At 31.5% G+C, this 15,058-nt stretch overlaps 1 non-coding gene across 1 annotated transcript; it reads left to right on the forward strand.

The window, feature by feature from the left end:
- On the forward strand, window positions 1–107 carry LOC141658317 (small nucleolar RNA R71). Its single transcript, XR_012549209.1, has one exon. It is a non-coding gene; the product is annotated as a small nucleolar RNA R71 (small nucleolar RNA).
- The last annotated feature ends 14,951 nt before the right edge of the window (window positions 108–15,058 follow it).

Here is a 15,058-nt window from a genome sequence, read left to right on the forward strand (position 1 = left end):
ATCCCATGATGAGGACACAACCTTTTAAGGGCCTTGTACCTTTCCCATGCGTCGTAGAGTGTTTCATAATCAAGTTGGGTGAAGCCTTGAAGCTCACTTTTGATCCTTGCCGTTCTTTGAGGCGAGAAGTATTTGTTCAAGAATGCCTTGGAGACATCATTCCATGTTCTTAGAGATTCGGGTTTTAAACTCTTGAGCCACTCCTTCGCACTTCCCCTCAAAGGGTAAGGGAATAGCCTAAGGCGGATGGCGTAATCCGTGACTCCATTGGATTTGTACATCCCACAACTATCCAAAAAGTGATTGATATGCTCATTTGGGTTTTCGGTTGGACCTCCCCCAAATTGATTCCCTTGGACTAGTTGTAGTAGTGTACCCTTCACTTAAAAGTTATTTGCTTGAATTGGTGGCTTCACAATACTCAGGTTGACTATTGTTTTTGGAGCCAAATTGTATCTCATAAGAACCGCGGCCATAACTTCTTCTTCGAGAGTCCCAAAAGGATTCTCAAAGAATTCTTGATCACTCGGTTCTTCTAATTCGTCTTCCACTACTAAAAGGTTCTTCAACACTTGAACTTGATGCTTCTATCAAACCCCTTCTTCGTAATGCGATAAATCTCCTAGTGGTGGCTTCAATTTCGAGATCAATTGGGAATGTTGGTTGAGCTCGTCTTTGCCGCCTACTCATGCAAAAGACCTATACACTCAAGAAGAGGATTAGTAACAAAGCAATACTTAGTCTAAAATAGAATAAAACGATTAATATCTAGCCTTTGCTCCCCGGCAACGACGCCAAAAACTTGATGGAGTTTTAAATAACCGCAAGCGCACGGTGTGTTATAACACTTGGGGGTCGAATCCGCGGGGAGCAAGTAGAGTACTAATTGTTATAATTAAACGGTTTATCTAAGTCAAATGAGAGTAAGTTTAGGGTGATATGTAACAACTAGGCCAAGTAAAAAGCAATAAATAAACTAAGCAATGCTAAGACCAAGAAACAAGAGATTGAATACGAGTTTTAATCAATAAGGAAAGGCCTAGGGCGTGGTTAGGTCATTAACAATTCGTAAGTAACACATTGATCCCGTAAATTTATTTGTCTAAGGGTAGCTAAGTGGGGGAAAATGCCTTTAATTCGCTATAGTAACTTCCTCCTGAAATCATACTAAGACACTAGGGTTTCCGACTCACCTACCTCCCGGGCTCCTGACTCGGACCTCTCCTAAACAAGGTTCTAAGACCCGAAAATGCGCGCCATTTTCAAAATCCCCGACCCAAGGCTAGAAGGCACTAAGTACGCGATAAATTCCCGGGTTTTATAACCCTTTTCTCAAAGGTAAAAATCAACCCGGTTCCCCAAGGGCACCCTCTCATGGTTCTTCCTTCCAGGTTCAACCCTTGATAGGCAAGAGATGTAAATGGGTAATCAACTAAGCACCTAACCAATTCCCATTGGTGGACAAGGGTACCAAACCAACCAAAATCCCAATTTACAACACTAACAAGTCAACTCCCTTGATAAACCTCACTAATTTCCCTTTTGACAATAAATTAGATATAATCAAGCATGTTAATTACTCATGTTGGACCAAACCACACCCTAGCAAGGATACTACTCACTAATCATGGTTATTAAGACAAATAATTACTAAAGATGGATTCTTTAATGATGGACATGATGGGAAGATGAATTCTACAATTAAACATGCAATAATTCAACAAAATTATGAGATAAGACAAATTAAACTAAGATGGGAAAGGATTAAAGCAAAAAGACACAAACTTTGACACAATAACCCAAAGACTCAATCTTTGGATGAGAACAATAATGGAGAAGAAGAACAAGATGAACAAGAGAGAGAAAAAAAATTCAACAACAAAGAGAAGAATTCAAGCACAACAATTATGTTTAACTTGAAAGTAAGCAAATGTAAACAAATAAAATTAAGGGAGAGAATTGTACCAATTTAATAGCAAAGAAAAAGAACTTGGATTGAAATAAGAATGGAGAAAATCTTCAATCTTCTTACAACCCAAATACTAGAACTAATAATATAGTAATTATTGAAAGATTGAATCTAATTAAGGAAAGATTAGCAAAATAATTAGGAAAGGTTCAAACTTGGAATGGAAATGATGTAGATAGGGTTGTGTGTACAAAATTAAAGGAGGGGTATTTATACTATCCCCTTGGATTAAACAAAAGGAGAAAAGAACAAAGCTTAACTCGCGTATATGGATCTTGTACCGGTACACGGCTCTCAATCTCCCTGCCGGCAGCGAGTTCTTATTTCAAAATGTATAGAATTGACTTGGGGGTGTTCCCTGCCGGTGGACCGGTTGCCGGCCTGCCGGCAAAGAACACCTCTTGCTGGGTTCCTTTACTTTAATTTTTCAAAGAAAATGTGCTGCATGCCGGCTGACCGGCTGTTGGGTTGCCAACCGGCAACGAGTTCTACTTCAATTGGCTTCAATTCTTTCCTCCAAATTGCCCAAGGCATAGGGGAGGGGTTCCCTGCCGGTGGGCCAGCCTGCCGGTAGAGAACATTTCTTCAGCAATTCCACCTTCTTTTCTTCATGCTTACTCATCGAACCGTCTTACTTGCTCCGATTTCTCTATAACCGCCTCAAATCCTACAAGAAGGGCACAAAATCATAGACGAGGAGACCGGGCACAAAATGCAAGATAAGACATATGAAACCGATTCAATTGGGGTCGGAAAACATTTAAATAGAAGGGAAATTTGGTGTAAATAAATCGTATGTCACATATTATAACATACTAAGAAGTACATCATCTTTTTCGCACCTAGTTCGACATCCAACTCGATTTAATAACGATTTGTTCTTTGGAGTCAGACCTCCTACTCCCCCTTAGTTGATGTATGGATTATGTTTGTAAGTCTTTTAATTTAAGTATCTATTTAAACAAAAAAAGATTGAAGACGGATAATTTTGTCTCAAATAAAAATTTGTGAAAATAAAATACAAATAAATTTGGTATTAAGACTACATAAGCCGTTATGGCCTATGGGTCTTTTAGGAAAATGTTTTTGTAACATTTTATTATGAGTGTGTTGGCAGTTCTTAGAGCTAAGATGGTAGCTGAACCATGAGCTCTTTGTTATACTTGGATTTCTTCAACTGTTGCTCGCTTAATTGTTTGACTAATATTCAGTAAGTTGGTCTCATTGTAATGAAATCCTACCTAACTCATTTTTATATTCTCATTCTCATTAAATTGAATAATTAAAACATTATAAATATTATAACTTATTTTAATATAGAAAATATTATTATAATAATTAAAACATTCTCCACATTATTTTTTATATCAAATTGTGAAGATAATGATACAAACTCTTAAGAACTCTCTAAGACAATATTTTTGAGACTCAAAAGATTTAATTTTGGGTTGATAGATAAACTCAAAAAATGCCTTCTATTTATAATCATATGATCACTCCAGCTTATGCTAATCTTTCGATGTGGGACAATTTTATTATTTATATATGTTCAATGTGGAAAATATAAAATACTAAGAAGTACATCCTCTTTAAGATGTGCAAATAATATGAAATCTATACTCTAATGATAACATTTTTTTACACGAATATAATTATAATATTTTCATAACTTTTTTAACGATATTTTTTTATTCAAATGAAATGTAAAAAGTTTTTATATAAAATTTAGAAAAATCACTTGAATATAATTTAGGAAATATATATTATAATAATTAAAAGATTTTTTACTTTATTTTTTATATCAAAATATATTATTTATGATACTTTCCTAAACTGATTTTTGATGATGTAGACAGCTTAGAATCGCTAAAAAAAAATCTTCTTATATATATATATATATATATATATATATATATATATATATATATATATATATATATATATATATATATATATATATATATGTATAGATACGTAGTATATTTACCTCACCAACATTATTTTTGAATATGGGACATAGACAATACTATGAAATAAACAATTTTTAACATGTGCAAATTATATGAAATTTATACGCTAATGATATAATTTTTTTTTACCACGAACCTAATTATATTATTTTCATAATTTTTTAAATAATGTTTTTTGTCAAATGAAATGTAAAAATTTTCATGTAAAAAATAGAAGCATGACTTGAATATAAATTCTGAAATATATATTATATACTACAGAGTATATACTATATACTATATACTATATACTATATACTATATACTATATACTATATACTATATACTATATTATAATAATTAAAATATTTTCCACTTTATTCTTTTACATCAAAAAATATTATTTATAAAACTTTCTTAAATTGATTTTTAATGATGTGGACAACTTAGAATCGCTCGAAAAAGCCTCTTTTATAATATATATAAATTAAAAAGGGTCATGCTCATGTTTTTGTATAATTGTTTTAAGTAATTGAACTCGAGACCATCTAAAATTTATTCAAAAATAAATAAACCATGGTTAGAAAGTATAGAGAATATATCTTCTTCCTAATTCTAGTTATTGTAATATATTTAGCTTGATCATTTATCGTAAATATTTCCTAGTTCTAGCGTCGTATATTTTCCGTATCTTGTGTATATTTCGATTTCCTTATTCTGTAATTATGTAACCCTAGAATCGTAGCCATTTACTTTAGTATATAAGTTGTATTCATGAACTGTAAATAATCATGCAATTCTTAACGTAATAAAACGTCTTCCGTAATTCTCTAAACTCTATTAGAAAGAACTCTTATGTTCCACTTCTTATCTTATTCATGTTCCTTTTATCTTGAAGTAAGCTTTACTAACTTTTACTCTCTTTCGTCGATGTTTTATAAATTCAATATATACGGTCCAAGTTTTATAAATTTGGGCATGAAAAAGACAAATAAGATCGAAAAGAGGAACTTCAAAAGGGATTATTGTTTTATATACTCCATACTATAAAAGTTATTATTTATTCATTTTTTTTGGTTTAGTTAATTGATCAAATTATTTTATTGATCGTAAATTAAAATAGGTATATCAAGCGGTACAATTGTGAACGTAGAGCCTAAGAATGGAGAAGCACAAGCCCAGATTCCGTCGAACGCTGACTGCCATATTGAGCCACTTCAATGCGGATACATAAGTTTCAGTTCGACTTGCAAAAATAGACCATGGAGGCATGGACTTGTCGTCCTAATTTATGTTGTTGCTATTAAATACCCCGTATGTAACAGATCGATATATATTTGTTTTAACAACAAATTTCGAGTAAAAGATCAAATATTTTCTCGTACTCTTCTTATAGACTCATCACGCTCTTGTGTACCTTTGATGTCGAAAAGCGCGAAAGTGGTAATCTGACCCCTTTACTTTGGCTTATAGTGAGATTAAGCCCCTTAAGTTTAGATTGGAGTAATTAAGCCCCTTAAGTTAACTAAAAAGTGAAAGTAAGCCCCTCACCCAAAATCTCATGAGAAATTCATTTTCTCATACCACAAAAGCTCAAATAGTTCATGTTTTATTTAAAAAAAAAAAGTTCAGAATTGTTTTTTTAAAATGTAAAAAAAGAATATTTTTAAATTTTGAAAAAAATTAAAATTTTGGTTTTAATTATGTTTCCTGAGAAAAAAACTTATTTTTATTAAAATATATCACTAATTCACTATTACTTAAGAAAAACATTTGATAGTCAAAATTAGGCACATATATTTTTAGAGTTTCTCTACTAAGTTTTATATATATATATATATATATATATATATATATATATATATATATATATATATATATATATATATATATTTGTAAAGATCTCAAAAAATTTAGGAAAAATATTCAGTTCTTTTATAAAACATAAAAAGTTTAATTTTATAAAATAATTTAAAACTCTAATTAATTTTAATTAATTTTAAATTTTGATTTCATTTGTTAACTTTTTTTATTCTAATAGTATATTTTGTAAAAAGTATAATTGATTTTACTTTTTGTGACGTAATATTGAATTTTTCATGAGATTTTGGGTGAGGGGCTTTGTTTCACTTAAATGCAAAGTTAAGGGGGTAAATTACAACAAACCAAACTTAAGGGGGTTGATTTCACTATCAAGTAAAGTTAAGGGGGGTCAGGGAAGTGGTAATTGACCCCCTTAACAAACCAAAATTTTAATTTTTTTCAAAATTTAAAAATATTCATTTTTTACATTTTAAAAAAACAATTCTGAACTTTTTTTTTAAATAAAACATGAACTATTTGAGCTTTTGTGGTATGAGAAAATGAATTTCTCATGAGATTTTGGGTGAGGGGCTTACTTTCACTTTTTAGTTAACTTAAGAGGCTTAATTACTCCAATCTAAATTTAAGGGGCCTAATCTCACTATAAGTCAAAGTAAAGGGGTCAGATTACCACTTTCGCGTTTTTTTATGTGGTATAATGTTGGAGGTTGGGTCGAATTGGGGCTGAATTAGGGCAGTTGCGGCTGGTGGTCAGAGATCGGGATGGGTATACTGAACTCGTTTTTTGAGGGAGTTTTGGGACGTTTTTATTTAGAAAATTGTTCGGTTTGAGCTTGTACGCATGCGGGTAAGGGGCTGTTTTGGGCTGCCTGGTTTGGATTGTCTGTGGCACGAAATGGGAAGGTCTTGGGCCGAAAATGAAGTCCCTTCATGGTGAGTCGTGGTCAAGAAATGGAAACAATCAAGTTTAAATCGAGCTCAAAACTGCACTCTATTTTCTTTAAAACAAACGCATAATAAAAGCGATAAAAACGCGAATAGTTTTTAAATCGATATTAAAATCATGAAATAATTTGATTTTAAATAAACTTTCTTAGGCCTTGTTCTTTTAAAATTTGAAAGGAGTTAGACTCAACAGAATTGAATATGAAGTTGAACAAAACTGAACTGAAGTGAATAGAGCTAAGTGATCTGAATAGATATAAAGTAAGAATTAATTTGTGAAGAGATGAGCCTAACTGAATTGATTGAAGCTGTATCGAACTGAACTGAATAGAGTAAGGATGAACTGAAATAAGGAGATGTCAAACCAGAATTGATGGGTTCTAACTTCTAAGTCCTAAGGAGGGCGAAAAGTTGAAGACACATAATTTTATGTTGATAGTATCCGTATATTATTATGGTTCAACCACTAATAATTTCTCTATGTTCGATCTTAACATAAGAATAAGACTAGTATTGGTGCCTCTACTGCCTGCCACTTATTTATTCATTTAATTTTTTTCATTAAATAAAATTACTTAAAAGTTGGATAACCCATAAATTTATCATTAATATATTTTTCTATGGCATATCCTTAAATTACGATGAAATAAATTTTGAGACAAATTCACTACTCCCGACTCCCGCTATTAATATTTTACTCTTATTAATGAAACAATAGTAATAACATTTCACTACTTGTCCGTAATCATTGTTACTTTCCCTACTCCCATGATAATTATTATTCTTTTCACTCTTCTGCATTAATATTGATAATTTCACTACTCCCGCCGTAATTATTGTTACTTTCACTATTGCCGCATTAATATTGATTATTTCATTACTCTCATTGTTGTTTCTACCACTTTCACTAATCTCGCTGATAATATTGTTACTTTTACTATTCAAATGAGTGATTACTATCATATAATTATATACAATGTTACTACAATTCTTTTCTTTACTTACGAAATTACTTTTACTACTTAGGCATGCAATTTTAAGAGGATTATATATTTATATAAATATATTACATATATGCATTAAATCAAATCGAAAAAATTATGCAATATAGTATAATTTATTTTAAGGAAATTGACCACCTTAATTAATTATTTTATTTTAAGGAAATTGACCATGTTTTAGTCTCTTACAAATGTTTAGGAAAATTACCAAGATTCTATATAATTTAATTTTAACCTAAACTATATAATATTTGCATTGAGATCCCTTAATCGGGTCCATCACACGGTGCTATTGATTTAAAACTATATAGTATAATTAATTTGTATAACTTTCTTTAATTTCATTGAAATCCCTTGGTTTCTGGAATTAATATATAGTACTAGTTTGAATGCCCGTGCGTTGCAACGGGGTAATAAACTTATTTATAATGCAAAAACAAATGTTATAAGGGTTTAATGTTTACATTCTATGTCTAATGATTGTTTTACATATTATTAAAATATCTCTTTCAAAAAAAATAAAAGATTAATATATACGTGGGTTAACTCTTATTTATAATCATATAATCACCCTACCTTATACTAATCTTTCGATGTGGGACATTTCTATTATTTATATGTAATATATTCACCAAACTTGGATTATTTTTCTGATGTGGGACAATTCTACTATTTATACGTAATATATATTCATCAAACCTGCATTATTTTTCAATGTGGGACAAATAACATACTCTTAAATTACACTATATTTTTCCACTTAGTTCGACATCAACAAAGATCCCGAATACCGAATACGGACAATTGCTACTCATTATATCTAATAGTTATATTTAAATTTAATAATATGATCAAGTACTCTCCATTAATATTTGTACGTTGTTTTTCTTCAAGAAAAAAATTTCATAATTGAGATACGGAAATTTTCCGTGGTACACCTTATTGTCAGACTTTCCATGTTACCCCTACTTTTAAGAATCTGCCTACGGTACCCTTGGGGTTCCATTTTTTTGCCCATGGTACCCCCTAATGTAAAGGTTATTAAATGGACATTAAGTTTGATGGCGTGACAATAAAATAACAATTAAAAAATAATTTCCCCTTTATTGTTTTATTGGTACGAATATCTCTCTCTTTTAAATGAAAATTTAATTAATTATATCATTATAATATTAGAAATTTCTCATGGTAACTTTGAACTTTGATAGATTACACATGGTACCCCTAATTTTAAGTTTCTACAAATGGTACCCTTGTGTTCACCTTTTTCTTTCTCAGAATACCATTTGACAACTTTCGTCATAAGCCCATTACTCTTATGACTTGGGGAAGCCTTTTTCTTTTGTTATCTATTACACAAACACTTCATTATCTAATTCCTAAATCCATATTTTATTTAATAAACTAACATTTAATACCTAAATAACAAAACACAAATAGCATGACATGCTCAATTACTCATCTAGTTACTCATATGAGTAATAGCGTTATGAAAATAAAGTAAACACAAGGGTATTATGTAGAAACTTAAAATTAGGGGTATTATGTGTAACCTACCGAAATTCGAGGGTATCATGAAAAATTTCCGTTATAATACTGACCATTTTATCGCTCTTTCTCCCACCTAAAAAAAATGTTACAACTTTAAAAATTTAACATTTAATTCAAGATTATGTTTAAAGTCTCTTATATAATAAGTATACTTTGAGAGATTAATATATTTAGGGTGATACCTAAGTTCCAAGGATAAATCCTATTTATAATCATGGGATCACCTCAACTTATGATAATCTGCTGATGTGGGACAATTCAACTATTTATACGTAGTATATATTTATCACACCTACATTCTTTTTCAATGTGAGACGAATAACATATTTAAAAGTACACCATATTTTTTGAACCTAATTCGACATCCAACCCGATTTAATAATAAGTAAATACTATATTATCTATTAATATTCATACATTTGTTTTCTATTTTTTTTATCATAATAAAAATGTGCAAATGATATGAACCTATACTCCAGTGATAGAAATTTTTTTAACACAATTCTAATTATATTATTTAAACGTAGTATATTTACCACACCTACATTATTTTTTAAATGTGGGACATATAAAATCAATAGGTAGAAAATATAATGATATAAACTTTTAAGAGCACTCCAAGACAGTACTTAAGATACTCAAATGATTTTGGGTTGATGCCTAAGTTCCAAGGATGCCTCTTATTTATAATCATGGAATCACCCACCTTATGTTATATTTGGGAAAATTCTATTTTTTATATGTAGTATATTTGTCACACTTATATTATTTTTCAATGTGGGACATATAACATACTATGAAATACACCATCTTTAATATGTGCAAATTATATGAAATCTATACATACTCTAATGATAGCATTTCTTACCATGAATCTAATAATATTATTTTCATATTTTTTTTACCAACATTATTTCTTTAGTTTTGTACACTATCAGGAGACTACCATTAGTAAAATCTTTAGTTTTGTATTTTTTGATTTTCTTGCTCATGTTCTTAACTCTTTCCCGGGTAGTTCCCAACGATTTCCACTTTATTTTTTATATCATATCGTAGATAATGATTGAAAATCTTAAGAACTCTTTAAAACAATATTTATGAGACTCAAATTTTTTTGGGTGGATCATAAGTTCCAAATATGCCTCATATTTATAATTATAGGATCACATCACCTTGTACTAATATTTCGATGTGGGACAATTCTACTATTTATATGTAGCATATTCACCGCACCTACTATTTTCCAATGTGGGACAAAACATACTAAAAAGTACACAATTTTACATATTACGAAGTACACCATCTTTAATATGTGCAAAGAATATGAAATCTATACTCTAATGATAGCATTTTTTACCACAAAGCTAATTATATTATTTTCATAATTTTTTTAACGATATTTTTTTGTCAAATGAAATGTAAAAGGTTGATATAAAAATTAGAAATATCACTTGAATATAATTTAGGAAATATACATATTATAATAATTAAAAGATTCTCCACTTTATTTTTTACATTAAAAATTATACTTTCCTAAATTGATTTTTGATGATGTGGACGCTCTCAGATCGCTCGAAAAAACTCTCTTTTATATATATATATAGATTGATTGTATAGTTTCGGAATATTTGAGGCACTTGTGCCGTTATTGACAGATATATCGAAGCATTTAGGTAATGTTGTTGTATTTACTAGTGAAGGTCCGTGCTAAAGCACAATATTTTTTAGGTTATCTATTTATATAAATACGTCCTTAATTGAAGACATTTTTATAAACTAATTGTACTTTTAGTTTGATGTTATAAGAAGTAGAAAACGAAAGATGACTATAATTATAAGACATTAAATTAATGCTATCTTATTAAATGCTACTCCTCCGTCCTAGTGAATAGTTTACATTTACTTTATTTTTTTCTCACAAAATAAAGCAAGTGTAAATAGATGGAGTACTATTTTATGATATTAATAGTTAAGTTAAGTGTAAATGTAATGAAAACATATTTACTTTTTAACAAAAACAGGCAAACAAAATATAACACACATAGAAAAAGATGATATACAAATAAACTAAAGTATACTGCCTATTGAACAAAATACTCCGTATTACATTAACATCAACGATCTTTATTGAAAGATGATTGAAATATTTACACACAATTCCATCATTTGATTGAAAGATTTAATATTCACACAATTAAATAGGCATTTGATTGAAAGATTTTATTTAGTATGGGTCCACCTTGTGTAAATCAATTGTGTATGAAAGATTTTTTTCAGCATTTGACGGAATTGTGTGTATCAATTAATTGTGTGAATCAATTAAAAGATTATTTTCAATATGGCCCACTTTTTTGGTCAATTAATTGAGCGGAAAAAAAGTTGAGCAATTCTTAATCTTTTAGTTTATTGGGGATTAGTATTATTGTTGAAATTTCGCAGAAACAAAACTAAAATTTATAAAAGGGTAAAAGCGAACTTGTAATTTTTTCTTTTGGGAATATTCAAACTTGTAAGTTGTACGTACATCAAATAATGAGGTAACTTCTACATTGCGTTTGTTTGCAATACAACAAATTGGCATTTCGAGTCTTGGACCGTCCATAGTCCAGGCGAAATCAATGAAATACATACATTTCCAAATGCGAAATTGAAACATAATCAAAAGATGACTTGTACTTGTACAAAATCGAGAAAATCTCGAGATCTATATACCTTATCAATCAGCGATTGCTTTGATAGGTCAATTTCAAGACTATACAACTGGATGTACAATGAGCATTGTACATCCAAGGTTATTTTAGTCTTTTTCAAATATTTTTGCAAAAAAAAGTAACGTAATTCAATTTTTAATCTAATCCTCATTTTTCTCTGACTGTTTCCATATTTTTCGAACTTCTCTTCATCTTCCTCCATCATCTAGTTAATGAATCATCTTCTCCCTTAAATTATTATAATTAATTGACTATGCGGAACTGAGCATCATCTTGAAGGAAATTTTTTATCCAAAATTTCTAATGCATGAAAATAGTTGAAGCTCGTATTATTTTTACATTAGCTCGTATTCTTATCTAAATATCTCGTATTCTTATGTGCTCGTATTTTAAAGCTCATGATCATTTTAAAGCTCGTATTCTTTTTACATTAGCTCGTATTCTTATCTTAATAGCTCGTATTCTTACGTGCTCGTATTTTTAAGCTCGTGATCCTTTTAAGCTCGTGTTCTTTTTACTTTAGCTCGTATTCTTGTCTTAATAGCTCGTATTCTTATGTGCTCGTTTTTTTAAGTTCGTGATCCTCTTAAGCTCGTATTCTTTTTACATTAGCTCGTATTCTTATCTTAATAGCTCGTATTCTTAGGTGCTCGTATTTTTTAGTTCGTATTCTTTTAATAATAGTTCGTATGATTGGTGTAGAAATTTACCTCAAAGTATTGTTAGATGCATTTTTCCTTCCTGATGATGATATAAATTGCTTCTCGTTCACGAAATATTGTTAGATGCGTTTTTCCTCCTTGATATGATGATGTAAATTTCTTCCCTTTTACCATTTTAGAATCAAAATTATGGAGAAGAGAGATTTGTCGACTGTCGTTTAACAGAAATTTAGAGAAGGGAAAGAAGAGGGTTTGTCGTTGAAGAGAAATCGGAATTAGGGAAAAAGAAGATGTGTAGAATTTATTTTTATTTTTATTGGGCTTAGATATATATATATATATATATATATATATATATATATATATATATATATATATATATATATATATATATATATATATATATATATATATATATATATATATATATATATATATATATATATATATATATATATATATATATGGGCTGTTGTACAACGCTCCTATACAATAGGATGTAGGATCCTATTTGTGTTGATAGGTGGAGTATAAATTACAAAGGGTCGTGCTCTCGAATTCATACACTCGTTAGATAATTGAAGTCGAGACCGTCTAAAAGTTCTTCAAAAATATATCAAGCATGGTCGGAAAGAACCCATCTTACGTTCCTCTTTGTAAATGATTGAATTCCCTGAGGGTTCTCCTTTCATTAGAAATATATATATACTGTTTTACATCGGATCGGTTACGGTGTGAACGTAATACAAATATATATGATATACAATAAAATCTACGACAAATAATATCTACGTGATACATAAATATTTACACAATATTTAATCACTAATACACCCCCGCAGTTGAAGCGATAGGGGAACGGACGCAAAGACTGGCTCAAAACTGAGTAAAAAGATGCTTGGGAAGGCCCTTAGTAAAAATGTCAGCATATTGGTAGCTAGCAGGAATGTGCATAACACGGACCTTACCAAGTTGGACCTGCTCACGAACAAAGTGTATGTCAATTTCAATATGTTTCGTGCGCTGGTGCTGGACCGGGTTGCAGGCAAGGTAGACGGCCGAGATGTTCTCACAGTAAACAAGCGTGGCTTGGCGAATGGGCATGTGAAGTTCAAGAAGCAAATTACGTAACCAGCTTGTTTCGGCGACGGCATTAGCAACCCCTCGATATTCGGACTCGGCACTGGAGCGCGAGACCGTGGCTTGGCGTTTTGACGACCAAGAAATTAAATTGCCACCTAAGAAAACACAATAACCAGAGGTAGAGCGGCGTGAATCCGGACACCCACTCCAGTCGGCATAAGTATAGGCTGTCAATGTGTGAGACTTGGAGGGAGTCATTGTTAGACCGTAGTCAAGAGTACCTTTAATATAGCGGAGAACCCGCTTCATGAAATGCAAGTGGCTTTCCCTCGGGTCATGCATAAATAAGCATAGTTGTTGTACAGCATAGGTGATATCCGGGCGCGTAATAGTCAAGTATTGTAACGTACCTGCAATACTCCGATAATGTGACGGGTCGGCCACGGGAGGACCGGCAGCAGCAGCGGGTTTCACGGAGGTATCGACAGGCGTGGCACACGCATTACACCCGGTCATATTAGCTCGAGCAAGGATGGATTTGGCATATTGTTGTTGTGACAAAAATAAGTTTGTGTTGGACCGTGTCATTGTAATGCCGAGGAAATGATGCAGCGTGCCCAAATTTGTCATGGCAAATTCACTAGACAAAGTAGCAATTATACGCTCAAGTAACGACGTATTAGAAGCGGTAACAATAATATCATCTACATATAACAATAAATAAGCAATATTGGAGCCATTGTTGTAGATAAAAAGAGATGCATCGCACTTGCTACTTTGAAATCCCCGAGATAAAATATAATTAGAGAACCATTGATACCAAGCACGGGGAGATTGCTTAAGGCCATAAAGGGATTTCCGGAGTCGGCACACATGAGAAGGAGCCTTAGGATCAACAAACCCCGGAGGTTGATGCATATACACCGTTTCAAGTAAATCACCGTGCAAAAAAGCATTTTTGACATCAAGTTGGTGTATGGGCCAAGCACGAGAGACGGCCAAACTAAGGACCGTGCGAATAGTAGTCGGTTTTACCACGGGACTAAAAGTCTCGTCACTATCAATACCGACTTGTTGTATTTTGCCATTAACAACGAGTCGCGCTTTGTAGCGCTCTAAGTGGCCATCAGACCGAAATTTGTGGCGAAAGAGCCACATGAACCTAATCACAGAGGCGTCACGAGGTCGAGGTACGAGCTCCCAAGTGCTATTATCCATAAGAGCTTTATATTCAGTCTTCATGGCGGTTTGCCAATTCGGATCATGGAGGGCCTCTTTGGGTGATTTGGGAATGGGTGAAATGGTTGGGGATGAATGGGCGATGAGGTTGGTTCGGTTAATGGGTTTGATAATCCCATGTTGG

Source organism: Silene latifolia, chromosome 5 (assembly GCF_048544455.1).
Source record: "Silene latifolia isolate original U9 population chromosome 5, ASM4854445v1, whole genome shotgun sequence".
NCBI classification, from domain to species: domain Eukaryota; kingdom Viridiplantae; phylum Streptophyta; class Magnoliopsida; order Caryophyllales; family Caryophyllaceae; genus Silene; species Silene latifolia.